Here is a 1,400-nt window from a genome sequence, read left to right on the forward strand (position 1 = left end):
CAAGCTTGATTCTCCCATCATCTTCTTCTTGTTTTTCAGCTTCATCATCATCTCCAATTTCAGGTGAGTCCTTAGTTAGATGCTTTGGGGTTGCATGTGAGGGTTATGATTGGGGCTTAGGGATTGTGAGATGATTTATAAACATATGATGCTAAATCTGTTTGCTTTGCCCTAATCTCTGTATATTGATGTTTCTAAATATGTTTATGTGTTACAATTTCATTTGGACTGGTATACAAGTGTAGGGGATCATCTACAGGTTGTTTGGGACTGGTTTGGAGTTCCTAAAACGCAGAAAATTGATTCTGCATCAGAGTAATCGGTTACTGGGACCTGGGTAACCGATTACCCTGTGTAATTTGGCGTAGATGGGCATTTTTGAAGCCAGTAATCGGTTACTCTGGGACCAGTAACCGATTACCCTGGGCAAAAGTGCAAAAATCAGCAAACTTTAGAAAGTCGTAACTTTCGGCTCGGGTATCGGAATTGCGCAAACTTTATATCGTTGGAAAGCTAGCGACGTGTACTTTCTAATAAAATTGGTCCCCGAACCAGAATGTGTGATTTAATAATATTGGAACCCTACTTAGTGAACCTCGTCGGGCGAGATTTTACATTACTAATTCCCCCGAGAGCAGTTCTGTTCCGAATAGAGAACCGAACGCCTCCTTAGTCGTGTGAGACTTGTTTAATTATAATTGAACATGTTAATGATGTTAATGATCATGGATGTGTTGATTCTCAATATGCGGATCATTAATTAATGCATTATATTGATATGCTTTATGATGATCATATTATGTTTATCCGTCCGTTCGATTGACGTTCGGAGATGGTTGTTTGTTTGTGGCATGATGCCTTGTGTGATAATGATCATTAATTCCCATTGTTTCGGTTAAACATTTGGGATTGATTGTATTGTGTGATTGACGCTTGTTATGCGTATGGTATGCTAGAATCGAAGTGGGCCACTACTAGGTGGTAAGGCACCATTGTGTATGGACTAGTTTCCAAAGATACCATTGCGATGTACCTGCGGGGTCTTTCAGGGCGTTTCCCAAAGGCGTGATACATTGGCGTTCTTGGTATGATTTGCACACCTGAGCTATCATTGCGATGTACCTGCGGGGTCTTTCAGGGCGTTTCCCAAAGGCGTGATACATCGGCGTGCTTGGTATGGTGGAGTTGTGATGCCAATTAGGCGATATCACATGGATAACTCACCTATAGTGGTGCCACGTAGGCTACACCACTAGGCTCCTAACCGGATGGGCTTGTACAGTCAATTAGGCGTATTCGCACTTGTGGATACCATATTGCGTATGGATGATGATGAGGCCGTGACGCCGTGTAGGCAACGTCACCGCTATAACTCGTCACGGATGGAATGCCACATATGA

Source organism: Vicia villosa, unplaced genomic scaffold (assembly GCF_029867415.1).
Source record: "Vicia villosa cultivar HV-30 ecotype Madison, WI unplaced genomic scaffold, Vvil1.0 ctg.001336F_1_1, whole genome shotgun sequence".
In the NCBI taxonomy this organism is placed as follows: Eukaryota; Viridiplantae; Streptophyta; class Magnoliopsida; order Fabales; family Fabaceae; genus Vicia; species Vicia villosa.